At 41.1% G+C, this 23,700-nt stretch overlaps 1 long non-coding RNA gene across 1 annotated transcript in view; it reads left to right on the top strand.

Moving 5' to 3' along the window:
• Window positions 1–21,840: 21,840 nt before the first annotated feature.
• Window positions 21,841–23,700, top strand: part of LOC137433573 (uncharacterized) — a 35,580-nt gene continuing 33,720 nt past the window's right edge. Inside the window, exon 1 of the long non-coding RNA XR_010985661.2 lies at window positions 21,841–21,878. This is a non-coding gene — a long non-coding RNA (uncharacterized LOC137433573). The remainder of the gene's footprint in view (window positions 21,879–23,700) is intronic.

Consider the following 23,700-nt stretch of genomic DNA (forward strand, 5'->3'; position numbering starts at 1 on the left):
TTTTTGGTCATTTATTCAGGAAAACATTAGATTGTGGAAGGAAAAAGGAATCCATAATTGCTGCCAACCTTAAGTCGAAGTTTCCCTTCTCAAACTTTAATTACAGACTGCCAGTTTGACTTCCGTCCCGATTATTCTGCCATCGCCGTGCTCCTCCCGCTAACTCAATAATGGATGGATGCCCCGAATATCTAGCAAGAGGTCAGGTCGCAGTCTCTATGAACATTTCCTGAGTGTTAAACACTGTCTGGCATCCAGCTCTATATTCACTAACCTGTATACCTATACTAGTACTAGTGGGGTATGCTTACACATTGTGTAAGCAATAAAAAACTGTGCTTCGTACGTAGGTACATAATAAATAGAAGCTTCATGATTATCGGCAAGCATCACTGATCGGCTGCTAGATAAAAATTTAGGTTTATTTACGTACGTATTTATTTATTTTACGGACGCGTTTACTGTTTTTACATAAATGCTCATTGAGATTTTTATTTCACAGTTTGCAGTTATATATACACAAAGAATTAAGTTAAGCACCCCTACACAACGAATTAAGGTAAGCACCCCCTAATATATATTCTTTGTGTATATGTATACATTGGCATATATTCTAAGGTATGTGAGATCAAATAATGATTGGTATGACATTAGCAATTATCCATTGATGAAATTGAGTGATCAAAGTGAAAAAAAGTGATTGGTTGAGTCAGTGATCCGATCACGTGGGTCCTACACACGTTATTGACGCAAAGATCGCTAGAGGTCTTCTCAGAACAATGACTGTACGTTAGAAAACATAAACGTCATCCACACTGTCCGTGATGGACCTATAGCTCCATACTTAAATTGAGGTGAAAATATGCCTAAAATTCCCAAAAAATTTCACCTTAAATTATTCAGAATAAAATATTGAAAACGGCATGATTGTTATGTTTTTATGTGACCATAATATCACTTCTCCAGAAAATATAGCAATATCATGGGTATATTACACTGTTTTGACGACAACAAACTTGTAATGTGCGAGGTTGTAAAAAAACGGGGGGGGTGCTTAACTTAATTCTTTGTGTATAAATTATGATTTTCTAATGCTAGATATCGATTGAGTTTTTTTTTTACGGATGCGTTTACCGTTTTGTAAATTTTCATTTACAGACGCTTTTTCGTTTTTTATTTACGGACACTATTGTCATGTTTATTTCACAGTTTACAGTTATATAAATTACTATTTTTAAACGCTACATATTGATTGAGGCTTGTTTTTCTTAGGTACGCGTTTACAGTTTCTTATGTAAACTTTCATTTATGGACACTTTTTTTTGTCATTTACAGGCATTATTGTCATGTTTGTTTCAGTTTACAGTTATAGAAATTACTATTTTCAAATGCTAGATATTGATTGAGGCTTTGTTTTGTTTTTTTACAGACGTGTTTACAGTTTCTTATGTAAACTTTCATTTACGGACACTTTTTATTTTTTCATTTACAGGCATTATTGTCATGTTTATTTCAGTTTACAGTCATATAAATTACTATTTTCAAATGCTAGATATTGATTGAGGCTTTGTTTTTTTTTGTTTTTACAGACGCGCTTACAGTTTCTTATGTAAACTTTCATTTACGGACACTTTTTCTTTTTTCATTTACCGGCATTTATTGTCATGTTTATTTCAGTTTACAGTTATAGAAATTACTATTTTCAAATGCCAGATATTGATTGAGGTTTTTTTCTTACGGACGCATTTAGTTTTTTTTATGTAAATTTTTATTTTCGCCACTTTTTCTTTTTCTATTTATGGACATTATTGTCATGTTTATTTCACAGTTTACAGTTAAATAAATTACAATTTTCAAATGCTAGATATTGATTGAGGTTTTTTTTTTTTTTTACATATGTGTTTAAGGTTTTTTTTAACGTACATTTTCATTTATGGATGCTTTCCGATGGTTTGGTGATTTTTCCCTGTGTACCGGTTTCGCTGTTTGTCGGCATGCCAAATTTCAGCTTTCTACAACACCCGGGAGGTACCGAATATTAATATTATTCACTAGTATTTCATAAAACTCGGATAGGGTTTGAACTACTGACATCCCAGACACAAAACAAATGCTTTACTGAGTCTTGTTAGAATTGGGTTCGTGCAAAGAAAATAAGTAAATTATGGATTTTTTTTATCAATTGGGTGTCAATACAATGCAGTTATTACCTTCAATTAATGTAGCTTATCATCCACATTCCTTAACGCATGCATGTTGTGCCATATGTCCTTCTTCTATATCTAATTTCCTTCTTTTTTGTCTGAGCTTCCTTGTGTATCCTCACATATCCTTGTCTTATTTTCCACTGCTGACATATGTCTTGGAGTCCTTTACTGCTTCCTCTCATGTCATCTCTTTTTCGTTCCTCTGCAGTCCGGCCAGATCATATGTGCTTATCCAGCAACCCATATCATGTTACCCTTCACTAATTTTGGAGGCCCTATCACTCACATTCATGTCTACCACCATTTTCTGCCATATGTGGAATTATTTGTCCATCCGGATCCGTTCAAACTCGCTCTTCCTTCCAGTTGTTTGGGGTGTCGACGAACCACCAACTCATGTTTTCTCCCATTACGACCCATGACCTTTTCTATTCCCACTGACCTTTCTCCTCTTTCTACCTGTAATGCTTCCTGCCCACTGTCCCGACTGTGCACATGCCTCTCCTCTGTCTATCCTCTTCTATCCCAATTTGCTCTTTGTTTGTCTATCACTTATTGTTGTCTTTCCCATATGTCTGTGCCTATTCTCCACTTGTCGCTTCATTGGACTCTCATTTTCTGTCTAGTTTTTAATTTTGGGTGAGCCTTGGCCTGTGTAAAAAAAACAAGATGTAGTCAAAGCAATTCACTTTAATCCATAGTCTATAATATAAGAGAGCCATTTGCCTGTGTCTGTCTGTCTGTGTGTGTGTGTGTCGCCATTTTTATCAGAGATGGCTGAACAGATCTTTGTCAAACCTTCAGAGGTTCATCACTGAGTGTCAGGGAGTGTTTTAGGCAAAAATAATAATAATAATTTTGAAAAAAAAAAAAGGTCTATTTTGTTTTGGATTTTTATAAATCGCTCGATAACGCCTGAGCATTTGTAGCTAGCTATATGAAAGGCATTATTCAATTATCCCCGATTAGTGTGTGTGCGTTATTATAATATTAAATATAAATATTATAATATAAATGTTCCCTAGTAGGTGTGGGGAAGTGTTTCAGGCAACCACAAAAAATTAGGGGGGAAAAAAATGATGCTGGACAGCACCAGGTATTCCTGCACCAGGTATTCCTAAATAAAGGATGTGCAACACACGCACAACGTTTTGCAATACATACTCACAAATATTGCAAAATTCACTTCTTGCATTATCCGCTTTCTCTATCCGTTCCCATTGCAAATGCTGGAATACCAGTGTAAAGGTGGTTTTAAAATGAAATACCAACTTTAAAGCAGGACTGGCAAAAGCAGATCGATAACTAATGTTTCATGGGCGTGGACTACTGAGATTGGTCGTCAAACAAAAAAGGATTGTTGATTATAGCAATTAAATAAGTTTTGGATACAGATGGAAAATGATGACATACTGTAACAGAGTAAACAGTACTTGCAAATGTCACAAACAATAAAATGATTCTAAACAAGTAAAAAGTCAAACATGATGGATTGGAACAGTTTCTTTGATGGTGCAGCATCGTGAGCGTGCCAAAGTCTGAAGCCTGGGCCTAGTGTCAGGTGTGAGTATATCTTTTTTTATGTATTCGACATCCTACGGAAGAAAATGAACACTCGTTTTACTCTGTGCGAATTGCACATCACATGCAGTGAATTTTACCTCCCTGCGCCTTGTATTTCTGGTTATTTTAAAAAAACGCTTCTGTACACCGCCCTCGAGGCTCAGTTTGCACACCACCGTCTACAATTCCAATAGAAGAGACATAATTACTATTTTATGGAAAATGTTTTTAGAGTTTGTTTTATCCTCAAAAATAGACCGCAGTGAACACACATTCATGTTAAAATATTGGCCTTTAAAACCTACGCTTATGAAGGGGGACAGACAAACACACAAACACACAAACGGACAAATGTTATATATCGTTTTTGGCCCGATCACTCAATGGTTAAGAATCACTTAAAAAGTTCAAATATCTGGATCCGGATCCGGATCTTCACCAAAATATAATCTGTTTGTCCCTTTCTCACCTCCAACCTTTCCACCAAGTTTCATCCGAATTTGTTCACAACTTTTTGAGATATCCTGCTCACAGACAACCAGACAGACAGATAAACACAGGTAAAAACATATTTTTCGTCCATCTTCGGAGGCTGAAGTAATACTAATTCATACTATTAGTATGTTGTATAAGTGCAATACTCATCAAACTGCACAAACTCTAGGAGTTAGGGTTTTGAAACCACATCCCAATGCATTTGAACCATGGGAACAGACAGGTCGTTCCACTGTTCCCTTAGTCGTGGTTCCGCCGGCCCTCGGTCAGACAGCAGTGTTGCGGGCGCTGCGAGCACCTGGAACGCATATGGAAGCCATTTGAAGGCCCAGCCACCTTCGGTCCCAAGTATCCCAGTCAGTCAGCCTCACCCAACCCGTCAAATTAGTCATGAACACAAAGCAGCCTAAACGGGCTGATTGGACAAACGGCTGCTGCAGGTTTTTTGAGGTGGACTTGGTTCCACGAACGTCGGCTCACCGTGCCGTGGAGACGAGATATGCATCAACACTCGTTGATTAATCGCGGGAAGCACACCCACTGCCCTGTTTTCTCAACTTTGCCCTGCCCTCTCACTTGCTGATGAAGCTTTTTGACCGACTGATCTGAGGCTAAATTGTCGCAGGGAGCGTGTCTGGTTTGATGTTTGAGACTGTTTGGCCACACACTCATCTCAGCTGGGAGGGTGCCTTGCAGACTCGGGGTTTGTTATCCTGTAGAAACATCAGGTTTTTCATCCATGTACCGCCAAAACTACAAAAATGTATTAAATATTTAAAAATAAATCTATAGGATGGAGAATTGTTTTGGAATTTAATAGAAAGATGATGAAAAGTCTTTTAATCTGTTTGGATGAAACAGTCTCTCAACTGTTTGGAAAAAGTGTTAATTCAAACTGCAGAGCACTTCCTTCAAGCTCAGTGGCTACATTAAGTGTTTATCTCATCAGTATGTCTGTGTGTGCGTGTCAGCTCTATGATGAGCTTTAGCCCAAATATATATATATATATATATTATTAAAAGTGAGTTTGCAGGATTAGAATTACAAGCAATGGTACCCACCCTACGGGCGGGGCTTCAATTGGGAGGCCCAAATGAAAAGGCAAAATATCAGAAATTGAAGGCTTTTTTTATTTTAAACGATTTATATAAACATCCGTTAAATCATATCACACGCAAATCATCAAAATCGAAACAGTATTTATAGAATTTCAATAAAAGCCACATCACTGTTCATATTGGTAAATATTATTCCATCGTGTTTGGAAAAATTGGAAATTGGAAAAATAATGTAGCCTATTTTACTCCAGGGGGTCCCAGGATTACCCACCCAAAATTTCGTTGCGATCGGTTCAGCCGTTTTTGCGGTACCTGGGAACAGACAGACAGACAGACATTTGGTGAATTATAGTAAGATTATTTCTTATTTAATGGCTCGAATTATTCCCGCCTTCTCGTTGGGTCGGCCGGAAAGTTGCGGTTTGAAAGTTTGCGGCTCAAGTCTCCCACCAACTTGCCAGCCGGGCCTGACGATAGACTTTCGTTGATTTCAGCAAGAATTTGTAATTTGTTTAGAGAGCTGGCGATAATATGCCCCTACTCTTCGTTAAAGATGTTGTGAGATATTCAAATAATGCCAGCAGACGGGAGCAGTGTGCGAGATGCAGTGTCGGAGCGCCATATTGGTTGGCAAGCTAAGCAAGCGAGAAAAGGTAAATAAGACATAACCAGGCCAAACAATTAACGAAACATTCCATTGCTGTAAATCAGAATAAGGAGATAAACGTTCTAGATTGTTGAGATACTGATGCTATTGTTGCCAGGGAAATGAATGTAACCAACATGGCGGCACATTTATGGGATGGCCCTGAAAGCCCTCTTATGTCAATTCACAAATCACAAAGTGATGTAGGTATACAGCTTATGAATACACCTAATAGCTCGGTCTAAAACCTCAACATTTATGGGTTGTTCAGAGATAATGGCAGGGAGAATTCCTTTACAGTGTAGAATATCCCCAATTTGTTCCCCATCAAAGCTGGCCTCTCTGTTTAAATTTCTTAGAGGAATCATCATTCCTAAAACGTTTGCGGTCTCGCAAACGACGTCCAAAATGCTGTCATTTCGCCCGGGTGTGATTGCACCGAAGGCGGGTAATCAGACAAGAATCCGGCCCCTTTCAAACGGGCCCCACACTCACCTTTAATTACCAAGTGCGGAGAGTGAACCATGCCCTGGAAATTGGCACTGATTGAAGAGAATAGCGAGGGCGGCAGGTGCGGCCTATCAAAATAATTACCCCTGTGAAATGTGGCTCAAATCTCCTGCAGCATGAAGTCTTCATTAGCCTGTCACGCCTTTATTGGTCACTTTCCTATGGACGTACAATGGCATTGACGGTGAAAAAGAAGAAATAAATTCAGCGTATAACACTACCTGCAACAATAAAGCAAAAACCTTTGCTTAAAGCTCAGACGTTGCGGATCGTGAGCTCGGAGCTTTACGTGGCCTTTGCGTGATTGCCGGGTGGCCTTGAGAGGCGCGCTCTGCGAGGGCCAAATATGTTGGACAAAGCAAAACGGCTGATCAAGAGGGCCTTTTATTTTCTCTGGAACACCAAAACAACAGAAAACTCTCCACGCGAGAAGAAAGCACTCGCAATTACATATACATAATATATATACATATATACATATCTATCTATAATTCCAGTAATCTCTGTTTGTACGTTTGTCTGTGACCGCTGTTTCTCGACAACCACGGGTCCGATATACTTTTAACTTGCCAGGTATATTGCTGGGGACCCGAGGATGTTCCTTTTCAAGGTTTCATATTAATCGGACAATTACTTACCGAGCTATGTCCAAAAAACGATTCAACCAATCAGAGAGCAGCGAACTATCGCGTGTGCCGAACGTGGCGGACACACTCTGCCTCGGACGGCACATTTGAGAGCGTATTCATTTATTTCACGTTTGCAAACTATGTTGGCGTTAAACTATGTTTTAAAACTAATAAAAACGAATTTGCGATTCATTCGCTTTCCTGCGCGTTTGTGCACGCGATGGCGATTTCTTTACCAAACTCCGGAAGCCGTTCGCTTTGGACCAAACCATTTCATGTAAATAGAGGGGGGGGATATAATTTTAGATATAGATATAGTACGGGCAATGCCCTAGTCTATCTATAATTCCAGTAATCTCTGTTTGTACGTTTGTCTGTGACCGCTGTTTCTCGACAACCACGGGTCCGATATACTTTTAACTTGCCAGGTATATTGCTGGGGACCCGAGGATGTGCCTTTTCAAGGTTTCATATTAATCGGACAATTACTTACCGAGCTATGTCCAAAAAACGATTCAACCAATCAGAGAGCAGCGAGCTATCACGTGTGCCGAACGTGGCGATCAGACTCTGCCTCGGACGGCACATTTGACAGCGTATTCATTTATTTCACGTTGGAAAACTATGTTGCCGTTAAACTATGTTTTAAAACGAATTCAAACTGCGATTAAATTAAAACGATTCATCGTAACTGCGATTTGCGAACTTCCGGACAGTGAAGACTGTCCGGCAGCACGCTTTCCGGCAGCCAATCACAGAACGCTTTGTTGCGTAGGCGTGGCCGATGTGAGAGCGAGCGGAGCTGAGCGCGTTACGAGCTGACCGCCATTACGGTTCGTAATTCGATTTCTTATGCGCATTATTTCTCCCAATTCAGTCAGAGCGAAGGGCGGAAGCGAAGAGCGTTGTTTTTTTTGTTTACGGGCGTACGGGCGGGGTAGAGCGTACGGGTAGCGTTTTTTTTTTTTTTTGGCAAGGAACGGGCACCCACGTACGGGCAATGCCCTAGTATACATAAATACATATACACGTATATACATATATAAATATATACATATACACATATATACATATATACATACATACATATACACATATATACATAAATACATACATACATATACACATATACACATATATACATATACACATATATACAAATATACATATGCACATATAAAAAATTAACACATACACACATATATACATACATACATATACACATATACACATACATACATACACACATATACACATATATACATATACACATATATACATATACACATATACACATATACACATATATACATATACACAAATACACATACATACATATTTACATATACACATATATACAGATATACATATACACATATACACAAATATACATATACACATATATACATGAACACATTTATACATATACACATATTTACATATATACATATATACATATACACATATATACATATATACATACATACATATACACATATATACATAAATACATATACACGTATATACATATTTACATATATACATATACACATATATACATATACTGTATACATATACACATATATACATAAATACATACATACATGTACACATATACACATATATACATATACACATATATACAAATATACATATGCACATATAAAAAATTAACACATACACACATATATACATACATACATATACACATATACACATATACACATACATACATACACACATATACACATATATACATATACACATATATACATATACACATATACACATATACACATATATACATATATACATATACACAAATACACATACATACATATTTACATATACACATATATACATATATACATAAATACATATACACATATATACATATATACATACATACATATACACATATATACATAAATACATACATACATATACACATATACACATATATACATACACACATATATACAAATATACATATGCACATATATACATATATACATTAACACATACACACATATATACATACATACATATACACATATACACATACATACATACACACATATACACATATATACATATACACATATATACATATACACATATACACATATACACATATATACATATATACATATACACAAATACACATACATACATATTTACATATACACATATATACAGATATACATATACACATATACACAAATATACATATACACATATATACATGAACACATTTATACATATACACATATATACATATATACATATACACATATATACATATATACATACACATACACATATATACATAAATACATACATACATATACACATATACACATATATACATACACACATATATACAAATATACATATGCACATATATACATATATACATTAACACATACACACATATATACATACATACATATACACATATACACATATACACATACATACATACATACACACATATACACATATACACATATATACATATACACATATATACATATACACATATACACATATACACATATATACATATATACATATACACAAATACACATACATACATATTTACATACACACATATATACAGATATACATATACACAAATATACATATACACATATAGACATGAACACATTTATACATATACACATATATACATGTACACATATATACATAGACACATATATACATACACACATATACACATATACACATATATACATACACACATATACACATATACACATATATACATACACACATATACACATATACACGTATGCACATATACACATATACACATACATACATACACACATATACACATATACACATATATACATACACACATATACACATATATACATATACACATATACACATATATACATATATACATATACACAAATACACATACATACATATTTACATATACACATATATACAGATATACATATACACATATACAGAAATATCAGGCACCGGCACCAGGCACCAGGCACCGTGGCTGCAGCCCCTCGTGGCCACGCGAAGCGGGTACGGTAGAGCAAGCCAAAAGCCCCACGCCGCTTGCAAGGCGCGCTAGGCCCCAATGTGCGACCCGCACGCGTCTGTTTAGACGGTGCCGCGAACAGTGCCAGACGCGGGGTCGATGCACGGCCCCACGTCAACTTGACGTCTCCACCGGGCAGGTACACGTCCCGGTAATTCCTCTCGCCAGACGGGCTGCGGAACGCCGCTTTTCCACGCAGCGCAAGGTCGATCCCACCTTTCGTCGGAGCGGGGCGAGGAAGAAGAATAATCGTCGCTTTTTCTTCCTCGTGTCTTTTTTCTCTTCCGTTTCCGGTCACTTCCGTTTCCGGACACTTTTTCAGAAGGGCTCCTGACCCTCCAACCACAACAACCCTTACTCTATTACACATGGATAAGCAAAGACCTGAATGGTAATTCACATACATTCACATAAATATGTAACACTCCCCCCCTTCAAGAAAGAAAGTTTGAACCCAGCGAAAACTTTCTTTGCCGGCCAATTTGGATAAACAAACCAGATAACTCAACCCCCCCCACCTTATCAGTTCCCCCCGGGCACAGTTATCACTTAACAATAAAGCAACAAAATTTCACACAACCCCCAGAGATTTTCAAAGGTAATTCCTTCGAGACAAAGCACCAGCCACGACATTGTCCCTGCCCTTTACATGTTCAATTTCCCCTTGGACTCCTGGCAAGCCAAACTCCATCTCATGACCCTCTGACTTTGACTGTCAGTTTCTTGTGAATGAAGGTTAAGGGGTTGATCAAAGATCCAAAGTTAAGCAACTCGATAGCACTTTTTCCGGGAGGCCAAGCCGAGTATTCACTACATGGATGCCTTTAGGAACGTGGAGTTCACGGTTAGTCCGTGCAGGAAAGTTCTCTACATGGGCGCCTTGAGGAACGTGGAGTTCACGGTTAGTCCGTGCATGAAAGTTCACTACCTGGACGCCTTTAGGAACGGCGTTCACGGTTAATCCGTGTAGGAATCTTGGCTCGGCGGCTCCGCCGCCTTCAGTGCTTCAACTTCTCAGAACTTCCCTAATAATTATGGTGGGACCGCTTGTCCCTGTAGTCCCATGAATAGCGGTCTCCTTCTCGGCCACTACTTTGACCATCCTTCCTTCGGGAGCTGCCGTAACTCAGGGAGCCTCCATAATAATATTGATTGCGGCCACCACCAACACTACCGCCCAGTTGTCCTCTCCTGTAGACCTCTCGACGCCTACGAAATGCCTTCCCTACTGTTTTGGTCCGACCCTCCAAATCCTTGCCATTCCAATTCTCTCTGCCTCTCTGGCGTCTTTTGTGCTTGCAAACGTGACAAAGCCGAACCCTCTTGACTGTTGCGTTTCCCTGTCTCTTACCAACCGCACTTCCCCCAGCGGCCCATATCTGTTGAAGACAGAGGTCAGAACTTCTTCCTCTGTTTTGAAGTTCAGTCCCCCTACAAATAACTTGGTACTTTTGTCGCCCTCCCGAGCTGGTGTGGTGTTATTTTCCCTGCTGGGCTCTTTACCAACCCTCAGGTTACCATAAACTTGACCCCCGGCCAAATCATTCCCGATAACCACAGATACACCCTCTACAGGAAGTGTGGCTTGTAAACCGACGGTGACCGGTCCTGACACCAAATCGGACTCCAGATGGATGACATGAAGTGGAGCACTAACACCGCCCCCGATCCCCTGTAAACGAACACTATCCCCCGTTGCCGTCTCCTCGGACCATGGCAAAATGCCTTCAAGCATTAAAGATTGATGTGCTCCTGTGTCCCTCAATATCCTAACCGGTCTCCGGTTCGTCGAGGCTCCATCCAGTGACACAAACCCCTCTGAAATAAATGGTTGGTAACCCTTTTGATGGCGATTTCTCACAATGGCCATTGCATTTGGAGTCGTAATAGTCGGACTCCGCTCTGGGTCTTCCCTTTTCATGCGGTAACAACTGGACATCAAGTGTCCAGGTTTTTTGCAAAAAGCGCAAGTAGGCCCGGAGGAAAAACTCGTGGTCTGCCTCGGGCCCCCCGAAATATAAGTTTGTCTTGGGCCCGCATCCCTCTGATTTCGAACAGGTGGGGTATCCGCGTTGTCCCCATACTCCTCTCGAGGCCGCCGCCAGGTATTGTCGTTCTCCGCACCTGCTGTTCCCCACCTCCCCTGCGGAGATCTAGGTGAGGAGTTAGGTTCGTGGACCCCTATTCGGTGGGTTAAAGCATAATCATCTGCCATGGTGGCTGCGTCCCACAACTTTGGTACTTTCTTTTCCTGCAGGTACACTTTGATGTCCTCGTGGACACACTGCTGAAATTCCTCCACCAGGATCAAGTCACGCAATGTTTCGAAGTCTTTCCCGACTCCTTTGGACTCACACCACCGATCAAACATGTTTTCTTTCACTCTGGCAAACTCCACATGGGTCTCACTCTCCCTCTTCCTGGCATTCCTGAATTTTTGCCTGTAAGCTTCCGGAACCAACTCATAGGCTTTGAGGATGTGCTTCTTCAGTACCTCATAATCTGCACATTGGTCCATTGGTAGCGCCGAATAAATCTCTTGAGCTTTCCCCACCAGCACACTTTGCACGAGTATGGTCCAGGCCTCCTCCGGCCAGTTTAATTGTCGAGCCACTTTCTCAAAGTGTGGAAAAAATTTCGCGACTTCCTTTTCACTGAACGGTGGAACCAGCCTCACATGTCTGCCCACATCCCAGGTTTTCTGGTTAGGTGTCGACCCCGTCAGCAAGGGTGGTGCCTCTCCCCGTTCTCTCATTAACTCCAGCTCCTTGAATTTGATTTCTTGCTGAAGCTCCATGTCACGTTCCTTTAATTCCCTTTCCGCTTTTCTCTCCTCTGCTTCGAGGTCCCTTGCAGCTCTCCTCTCCTCTGCTTTTCTCCCTTCTAACCTTTCCTGGAGTTCTCGTTCCACTCTCCTTTCCTCTGCTTGCTTCTCTTCTCTCCTCTCTTCTGCTTTCCTTTCTTCTTCTTTTAACCTTTCCTGGAGTTCTCGTTCCACTCTCCTTTCCTCTGCTTGTTTCTCTTCTCTCCTCTCTTCTGCTTTCCTTTCTTCTTCTTTGATCCGTTCCTGGCTCCGTAATTGCAACTCCAGTTTCCGGAGCTCCACGTCTTCTGGTTCTTCGGGTAGCCACTCCCAGGCTAACTCGTCCCATGTTCCTAATCCCACCATAGATTGTATCACCGTGGCCTGCAACTCTGCCTTCCTCAAATTAGTTCGGACCTCCAAGTTAAAATGTTTGGCCAATTTCAAGAGGTCCGACTTTAGTAACGCTCGGAACTGTGCCTCACTCGGTGTTACCGCAAAGTTCTGTGCCACAAACGCCATGGTGACTATCGTTAACACCTGTTAACCTTCACCCAAGACTTTACCCCAATTTCCCCAAAAATTTACCAATTAATACTTAATTAATAAATTTTAATTAATAAAAATATTATTTTATTATTTTATACAAATACACTTTTAGATCCCGGACGTAGACCCAATTGCGAATCCGCAAATCGTAATTTGGACGAGCCCCCAATTCTGTTACGTGGTCCCCTCGGTGAATACCTGGTCTCGGTGACCCCCGGACCGTGAGAGGAACTTCGCCAGAAAGTTGTATTATATATGCGCTTTCGCCACGCAATCCATATGAAGTCCACCCAAGAGAAAACTGATGTTCAAGGATATATTTCAATGGTAATGACACCATACAATTTCAATGATACAACCACGGAGATTTTCCCCGAGCAATCAATAGCAAACAACCATCCACAATTCCCAATCCACAATCAATCCCCTATATGATTAAGATGGCCATCTTATATATGTGTGTTCACTTCGGTACTCACGACCCCCTTTGGTCTCTGCTCCTCACAATGTCTCTGGGCCCCTCCTGACCAAGATACTGGTCGGCGTCGCCGCACTCGGGCGGTTGAACGAACCCCGGGTGGACGTTTTTCCACCGGGCAGGTATCGTACCAGGCACCGTGGCTGCAGCCCCTCGTGGCCACGCGAAGCGGGTACGGTAGAGCAAGCCAAAAGCCCCACGCCGCTTGCAAGGCGCGCTAGGCCCCAACGTGCGACCCGCACGCGTCTGTTTAGACGGTGCCGCAAACAGTGCCAGACGCGGGGTCGATGCACGGCCCCACGTCAACTTGACGTCTCCACCGGGCAGGTACACGTCCCGGTAATTCCTCTCGCCAGACGGGCTGCGGAACGCCGCTTTTCCACGCAGCGCAAGGTCGATCCCACCTTTCGTCGGAGCGGGGCGAGGAAGAAGAATAATCGTCGCTTTTTCTTCCTCGTGTCTTTTTTTTCTTCCGTTTCCGGTCACTTCCGTTTCCGGACACTTTTTCAGAAGGGCTCCTGACCCTCCAACCACAACAACCCTTACTCTATTACACATGGATAAGCAAAGACCTGAATGGTAATTCACATACATTCACATAAATATGTAACAACATATATACATGAACACATTTATACATATACACATATACACATATATACATGTATACATATATACATATACACATATACACATATATACATCTATACATATATACACATACACATATATACATCTATACATACATACATGTACACATATATACATAGATACATATATACATATACACATATATACATATATATACACATATATACATATATATACAGATATACATGTATACATATATACATATACACATATATACATATACACATCTATACATCTATACATATATACATGTACACATATATACATATACACATATATACAGATATACATATACACACATATACATATACACATATACACTTGTACACATGTATACATATACACATGTATACATACACACGTGTATACATATATACATATTCACATATACATACATACATACATATACATACATACGTACATACGTATACATACATACATACATACATATTAGGGTGGTGCTCAAAATATTTTTTTTTAAATATTTACTGGGACATGGCTTTATGTTGTTCCTTTTGTTCCAAAATGAAAAGACACCAAATATGAAAGCAATCTGATTTTATTTAGGGGTGCCACATCAGCCTTCAAACTAAAGGTGTCTACAAAACTTTTCTATATATGGATCGAAAGCAAAACCAGAAGTTTGTTTTATGAAAATCCACCCTCCACTCACTTTCTTTGTATTCTAGCAAACACAAGTTACAATAGCTGCACAAATAGCACTATATTGCTATGAAAACTCAAATTCAATGATAACAATCCAAATGTTCAGTTCATAAAATGAAGAGACACCATATCACATAATATTAAAAAACCCAAATATAATGAGAAATGTAACTCCTATTTCTTGGCCTGTTTCACCACTGTTGCCTTCTTGGCATCGGGGTACATCTTCCTGTGAGCAGCAACAACTTGGAGCAGAGCTTGCTTTTGCTCTTCATCCTTTGTAAGGAGCTTATTGTAGTCTTGTATCAATGCGACACCCCTTTCTGCCCTGTCGTTCACCACGACTAAGCCACTGGCGGCTTTCTTTGCTTCCTGAAAGCTGGTTTCTTGCTCCCATGAACCAGGATCCTTATCCATCCAATCAGTTGGGGTCCCTAGGATGCTGAAGAAATGCTTGGTGTGTTTTGTTATGAGGCCAGCGATTGACAGGGCGGTTCCTCGTTTGATAGCTGGTCTCTTTGGAGAGGGGTTTTCACCGTCATTTTTCAATGCTTCAATCATATTGATCTTGCTTTCTTTGTCAATTCTGGTGTCAAAGAATGCAAATGCCACTAGTACTGGGCTCATGTACCACGTGTGGCGGCCAAGTGCCTTCAAGGCTGCCTGAGCCATCTTCTGATTGATTTGTTCAAACTTTTCCAACTTCTTGAAGAGGTTAATGTCATTCAGGGGAGCCTCAATAGCTTGTGGAGCCCGAAACCAAGTCTGTACATACACAAGGCAGACAAAAATGTTGAAGGCTCGGAGTTCTCTCGCCTCTCGAAGTGTCAAGTGGAACTCTGACCGAAACATGAACACCTGTAGTGAATATAGTGCTTTTGCCATCCATCTGGCTCTGTGCATTGCTCCTGGAGCCATGATCTGGATTCCACGAGGTGGGATTCCTCCCATGTTGATGACAGTCAGTTCTAGGAGTTCACGATAATCATCTCGTGGCTGCTGATCTTTCAAACACACAAGAACGTTTTTGCTTCCAACACAGTGTCTACAGATCCCATTGAAGCCTTCCTCTCTGAGAATTGATCGTGAAGAAACTTCCTGTCCTCGGGGTTGGTGAATATGGCCTCCGAATCTGCATGCCTAAGATCAAACGTCTTCTCCAAGGAGGCCTTGAAGGATGCTTCCTTTTTCTCTTGGGTCGCACCACCCCGCTTTGCACCTTTTTGGAGGCTCCTCCATTCTTCATATAGCCTCTCCAAACGATGGATGCAGTGCTGCTTCGTCGTTGTAGGTAGGTGAGCTTTTTCCCAGAACTTCACAACCTCTTCAATGGTGAGGGTTGCACTCTCCCGGGCAGTGCGATTCTCCTTCTTCAGGTGATGGAAAAACAGGACAAGAGATTGATGCACAGTCGGGAGCTTGGCACCTTTGATGGCATCTCCAGAAGTGGACCTAATGAGATACACATTATCCTGAGCCCGAGTTTTCAATGAAACACTGGTACTAGCACATGCCATATCTGCAAAATAAGCAAGAATGTGGGTAAAATCCTGTTAATTCATACTCCACAGGGTCACTCTCTACAAAAGAGCCACAGTCAATAAGTTAGGCCTACATATTACACACTAAAAAAGCGTACCCCTGACCCCGGGAACCTGTACAAAACATGCATGAAAATTGCCCAGATAGTGATCATAGGAAGTCTCAAAACTGTATGTATAATATATTGTATATATATATAATGTATAATGTGTATTTATGTATATTTATTATTTAATGTATATTTACTATATATTTATTTTTAATATTATATTTAATGTATATATATAATTATGTATTTATTTTGTGTATATACAGCCCAAAAAATGGGAATTCCTATTTTTGCATGGGGGAAAATTCATCACTGATGTGGCACCCCTAAATATTATTGGATTCAATTCAAATTTGGTGTGGTTTCCTTTGACACCAAAAGGAACAAAAATAGACCATGTCCCGGAGAAAATCTGCATTTTGCTTTTTTGAAGCCCACCCTAATACATATACATATATACAAATATTCATATGTATACAGTCACGTGAAAATGTAAGTACACCCCATGTAAAGTTTTGACTTTTTCAACATATTTCAACACACAGCTATTTGATCTTCATTTCAACAATATTGATAGCTAAAGGTGATATAACATAACAAATATCATGAAACATTTACATTTTGTAGTCCATTGTATAATTTAAATAAACATAAATGCAAATTTCGCATGTGGAAAAAGTAAGTACACCCCAACATTTATCACTACTTCAAATACCTAAAATTAGAATCAGGTGCACCAGCTCAGGTGCAAATGATTAGAACATCGTTAGAGAGGATCTTGGAGGAACCTGTCTTATTTAAACCTCAGACATTTAGTTGGGTTTGCTCTTTGTTGTTGAAGTGTGCAGCGTCACCATGCCTAGATCAAAAGAGCTCTCTGAGGCCTTCAGAAAGAAGGTTATAGATGCCTACGAGTCTGGGAAGGGATTTAAAAAGATCTCCAAACAATTTGAAATCAATTATTCGACTGTCTGGAAGATCATCTACAAGTTAGTGGAGAAGATTCCAAACAACTGCCAAACTTGTTCACACCAGGCCGCCCAGCAAGTTCAGCCCGAGAGCAGACCGCAAGATGCTGAAAGAAGTCTCTAAGAACCGCAGAATGTCATCACGGGACCTACAGGTAGCCCTTGCCACTGTTGATGTCAAAGTGCACGAGTCTACCATGAGAAAGAGGCTGCACAAATTTGATCTACATGGGAGGTGTGCCACGAGGAAACCTTTGCTGTCCAGAAAGAACATCAGGGCAAGACTAAAGTTTGCCAATGAACACCTAGGCAAAGACCAGCACTTCTGGAACAATGTGCTCTGGACAGATGAGTCAAAGGAAGAGCTATTTGGCCACAGTACCAGAAGACATGTTTGGCGAAAACCAAAGACAGCATTTTACCACAAGAACCTGATACCAACTGTAAAGCATGGTGGTGGAAATATTATGGTTTGGGGCAGCTTTGCTGCATCAGGGCCTGGGCAGCTCACCATCATATAATCCACTATGCAGTCTTCATTGTACCAGAGGGTGCTTGAGGATAATGTGAGGCCATCTGTCAGAAAGTTGTAGCTCAACCGAAGGTGGACCTTGCAACATGACAATGACCTTAAGCATACCAGTAAATCCACCAAGGAATGGCTGAAAAAAAAGAAATGGAGGGTTCTGGAATGGCCAAGTCAAAGCCCGGATCGAAATCCCATCGAGATGTTGTGGGGGGATTTGAAACGAGCTGCGCAGGCAAGAAACCCCTCAAACATCGCACAGCTGAAAGAATTCTGCATGGAGGAGTGGGCAAAAATTTCTCCCAGTCGATGTCAGAGACTGGTAGACAGTTATAAGAAACGCCTACTTGAGGTTGTTTCTGCCAAAGTGGGCAATACCACCTATTAGAGCCAAGGGTGTACTTACTTTTTCCACATGCGAAATTTGCATTTATTTTTATTTAAATTATACAATGGACTACAAAATGTAAATGTTTCATGATATTTGTTATATTATATCACCTTTATCTATCAATATTGTTGAAATGAAGATCAAATAGCTGTATGTTGAAATATGTTGAAAAAGTCAAAACTTTACATGGGGTGTACTTACTTTTTCAGGTGACTGTATGTATATATTATTTATATATATATTCGTTTTTCAAAAGGCACCAACTTGGATAACAAGGGGCAAGCAAGAACTGCTTAAAGAATGAATAAAAATAAACATTTGGACGAGAATCAACCACGAATTGCGACATCCGCAATTGATTACCATGACCGTGCCACACCTTAACGACACCCTGAGCGGTTTAAGGGCGTGCCGTGCTGGGCCGCTCAGGTCCCCGCGGTTTGGCCTCGGTCCACGGCTCGTGGGAACGTTGCCAGCTCCAAACCGAGTGGTCTGCTTCGTGATGAGCCATTAAGCTATACGATGTGGCGTTTGTACTGACTCGGTCTTTCACACGAACTTGCTCGATCCCTGTCCACTTGGTGGCAGAAGTACAGGCAGGAATGGCAGACGGTCTGCTCGGCATCAAACTCATGGTGACACTTTGATGATGCATCAATAATAATCGTTGGTACTTTGTATTATTAGTACATTATTAATGTACTTCCGATCGAGGTATGGATTGTATATGAAAATTGTGATTGCATCAGAATGAAAAGAATGCATATGTTATATGTGTACTATTGTATACTACATATACCTATGAATACAGTGCTTTCAGAAAGTATTCATACCCCTTGACATTTATGACATTTTCTTGTGTTACGGCCTGAATTTAAAATGGATCACATTGAGATTTTTTTTTCCACTGATCTACACATAATAACCCATTATGTCAAAGTGGATTTAAAAAAAAAAAAATCATTAGAAAATGATTCAAAATTAAATACAGAAATATCTAATTTATATAAGTATTCACCCCCCTGTGTCAATACTTCATAGAAGCGCCTTTGGAAGCGATTACAGCTTCGAGTCTTCTTGGGTATGTCTGTATCAGCTTTGCACTTCTGGATTTGGGGAATTTCTCCCATTCTTCCTTGCAGATTTCTGCAAGGAAGAATGGGAGATATACAACGAGAATGGGAGATATACAATCTGGCAACGATGTGCTAAATCTGGCAACGATGGGCAGGTAGAGAACTTCTTCAAGAGGATTGTTGAGAAAGTTGATGGGAGGGTTTTCCAGTCGGTCTTTTCGGAGAGACAGTGAGAGTGAGAGATTTGTCAGGATTGAAAGACATGTTCCACTTGTTTGCCCAGTCTGTGATTTTTGCAGGTCTGCAGAGAGTGAGGAGGCTGCAGACTGCCGATCTGAGGGATGAGGAATGGAGCGGCAGAGAGTGGAGTGGTCAGCAAAGAGATAGAGAGCATTTTCCAGAGAGTCGGAGCGATCATTGATGAAGACCAGAAAAAGCACAGGGCCCAGAACACTGCCTTGGGGAACTCCAGCCTGAACAGGAAGGGGAGATGAGAGAAATCCATTCAGGGCCACACGTTGACTACGACCAGAAAGGAAGTTGGTAAACCATGCGTGGAGGTTTCGATTGATACCATAGGAGGAGAGTTTGGTGAGCAGAGCGGGGTGCCAGACCGTATCGAAGGCACGTGATATGTCAATTGAGACAGCTCTGATTTCCTGTTTGGCATTGAGGACCTCCATCCATTGTTGAGACAGCAGAAGCAGCATGTCCAGAGTAGAATGACCTGGTCTGAATCCAAATTGATGATCCGAGATCAAGCCATTGGAGAAGAGGAAGGATTTAATGTCAGAAGAGATGATCGATTCTCTTGTTACTTTTGGTTGGATGCATCTTTTTCCTTCCAAAAAACACACACACGTTGTATCACCAAATCAAGATCTGGTTATTTAAATGTTATTAAAACTTGACGAGGATTATTGTGTAAAGCTGTGTTTAAAATATTAAGTTGGGAGTGCAATCTGGCAACGATGGGCCAAATGACCGAATTTCACCGTTTAGACTCATGGAGAAACTTGCGATACCTCCTCGTACCCAGTATAGTCTCTCGGAAACTGCGGACCGGCCACTTGATGTGCAGAACCTTCCTTGGTACAGGTTTTCAACAGGATGTCGGATCAAAGTAAAATGTTCACTTGATCCCCTCGGGCACTCACTCCAACACGGCAAACTAGTGTATTGAGGGTAAAAGTTGTTTCACCCCACCACGTACATTTGCGTGTCGCCATCGTGTTTTTTATGCTTACCTGTGCTTGGATGGCACGCAAAAGCACCTCCAGTCATCGAAGACCTTGTGCGCAAAAAAACACATTTCATATTCAAAATTTTTAATCATTGAGATTCGCAATTAAAGATAAAATTTCGATATCTGGTTTGAAATAAAGAAATGAAAAAACTAGATGTAAATACATCCATATGGCTCTGTTAGCTCCGCTTCCTACGATATCGATTTCAAGTCACATCAGTCACACTACGTCACTGAATCGGTCAACTTTTCATGGGAAGCTACTTGGAATCTGAGACAGCCAGAGCACTCATTAGTGGTGTTCCTCAAAACTCAACAACACATGCAAAGTTCGCAAACGCACAACTGCGGACTGAGTTTTGAAGCGCGTTGAAATGAATTAAATTTAAATAATGGTGTTGAAATAAAGGAGAAGCGAATTTGCAATCCCCGCATTCCCCGACTGCGCCTGGCCTCTTGCCAGCGAATAAAAACGGGTCTCTTGAAATCTTTCGGCCACAAAGGTCCAGGAGAATCGACGTGGCGGCCCCGCCTGGGTTCGAGAGCGACCTGTCTCGCAAGAGCGCGCACGAAACGCTGAAACAACACGGGGTCGTGCGGGGAGCTGTGTGTATGAGACGGGGAGGGGTTCGATCTGGTTTAGTGCAGGGGGGAAGGTGTGCAGGGGGGAAGGTGTGCAGGGCGAACAAGAACGGACAGCCAACCACCCACGAGGTGACGGGCAGAGTCACGCACGGTGTGCACTGCACGCGTGTCTCGTGCTCTTACAAGGGTTGCGGGGCTTCAGTTAACAATCTACATATTACGTATGCAAATTTAAGATTTTGGGTGCTGGGGGATCGCCGATGTACAAGTATTTCTTTGTCGTATAACTTAAGCATTCGCGGGTTTGTCCTACTAGTGCTGTTCGGTGTCTAATTAAAACCACACCTGATCACTTTCCATCAAATGTAATGCTGTCCGTGCCTCTTACTTCCCGTTGTGACAGCAAAAGTGCGTCGATGAAATTGCTCCGCATCGATCACAGTTCCCGCCAAAGTGCCCTCAATTCCAGCCAAATCTGAGTTAACAACGGTTAACTCCCGCCAGCTGGTGGCCTTCCGCGCAGCTTCTGTGCAGGGAGGCCGAACGCGGGATGTCCCGCAGGTGGGAGCAACGTCGAGATTACAGGTGGGAGCTCGGCCCAGATTACAGGTGTGAGCTCGGCCCAGATTACAGGTGGGAGCTCGGCCCAGATTAGTGGGCACGTTTGTGGATGGACGTCCGACTGAGGACATGACAGGCGAGGAAAGCGTTGTTGCAGGCCCGGGTTTAGGTGAAAGGGTTACAAAGCTTTTGAGCTGCTAAGATCCAGGGAATTAAAACAGGAGCGTGTGGAATTCACGCGAGATCGCACCTGGACGCGTCATTCTGGCCTGTGTCCTGCACACGGGATTGAAGTAAAAAAAAAAAAAAAAAAAAAATCTTTTTTTAAAAATTTCATTAAAAAACAATTCTTTTATAATTTTAGAAGAACTCATAGAGTGCTTCATCATTGCACTGCTTCTGCACACGATTCGGTTTGTTTTTATCACAAGACTGCACAATTTCCGTCCCTCGAGCTCGAATGCCTTTGCTGCTTGCGGAGAGAAACGCCTGCTCTCTAGGTTATTGATGATTTTTTTGTGTGTTTTGCACTAATTAAGCCTGCAATAAATATCAATGAAAGCGGGCAGTCGTTTAGCCGAGATTACATAATGAGCGCACGACATTGGGTAGAAAGCGATACGGCCATACATATTGGCCTGCGAGAACAGATTCGAAATGCGGACAAATTTGAAATTGTTCTTCGGGGACTTACCTTATGCAAAGCGTGCTGTGTTGCAAAGATGAAGAAAAAGCCACAATCCTACCTTTGTCCTTTCTTCAACATAAAAGACCACAATATATATATATATATATATATATATATATATATATATATTGTTACCTTTGTAGAGGGTAGACAATGATTACCTTAGAGCCAGGTAGAGTGTATAGATTACCATTCTTCGGATGTTATGAAGAAGAAGAAGAAACCCCATGTTTCATAAGTAGGAAATTCGTTTAGACCGGATGTCGTTTAAGCTTGTATCTTCGTCCCCATGAAAAGGGTGGAGTTTGTTAATTAGCGAGGGATTATGGGTAAATTAATCCCCTGTATGTAATGGCCTCTGTTATTATTCCTCTGTTCCTTATGACACACGCAGCCCACACATGTAGTAAGAAATCGCCCATTTATGACACTAAATAAAAACCAACTGGAAATAGGACATTGAGCACTACCGCGGATAGCATCAACCTGGTGAGCACACCGACACAAAAGGTCCGTGAGGCCACGCCTCGAAGAGCAGTGATTGGTCCAGGATTTGATTGGTGCAAGGACTGGTAAGATGGAACCTCGCTGAGAGGTGTGGAAACGGAGACGTCGTGGGATGACGTCAGAGCCTCAGGTACAAAACAATTAGAACGGCTGACATTTTCTCTCTCGGGTTCTGGATCTGGTGGTGAACGGTCGTGTCCTGACAATGCTCTTCTTC

This window comes from Myxine glutinosa, chromosome 10, assembly GCF_964187855.1.
Source record: "Myxine glutinosa chromosome 10, kmMyxGlut1.1, whole genome shotgun sequence".
Classification (NCBI taxonomy): domain Eukaryota; kingdom Metazoa; phylum Chordata; class Myxini; order Myxiniformes; family Myxinidae; genus Myxine; species Myxine glutinosa.